Genomic DNA, 293 nt, shown 5'->3' with positions numbered 1-293 from the left:
GGGGGCTGTCCCCCAGAGAGAAATTTGGGGGGATTCTCGTCCAGGCTCCGTCGATGCAGGTCCTTCGCGCAGCCCCTCCCCCCCCGGCCCCCCACGTGAGCCCAGCTCGCACTCGTCTGGACGCCCCAGCGCTTTTCTAGTGAAGAGGCCCTTTAAATCTCGACGGCGTGTAGGGAGCGGGGCCCCGGAACCCGGGGAGTGCCATTCCATTGCTAGACTTGAGGGGGAAGGATTTTTTTTGGGAATTTAAAAACCAAGTTTTATGGGGTCATGGGTAACTCATGTCCTTTATT

At 58.4% G+C, this 293-nt stretch overlaps 1 protein-coding gene across 1 annotated transcript in view; it reads right to left on the bottom strand.

Moving 5' to 3' along the window:
- Positions 1-293, bottom strand: part of LOC119586612 — a 51,882-nt gene that overhangs the window by 47,362 nt on the left and 4,227 nt on the right. The gene's annotated exons all lie outside the window — the stretch shown is intronic.

Source organism: Penaeus monodon, chromosome 21 (assembly GCF_015228065.2).
Source record: "Penaeus monodon isolate SGIC_2016 chromosome 21, NSTDA_Pmon_1, whole genome shotgun sequence".
NCBI classification, from domain to species: domain Eukaryota; kingdom Metazoa; phylum Arthropoda; class Malacostraca; order Decapoda; family Penaeidae; genus Penaeus; species Penaeus monodon.
Note: the sequence above shows the minus strand (reverse complement) of the source record. Positions and strands in the feature narration are given on the sequence as shown.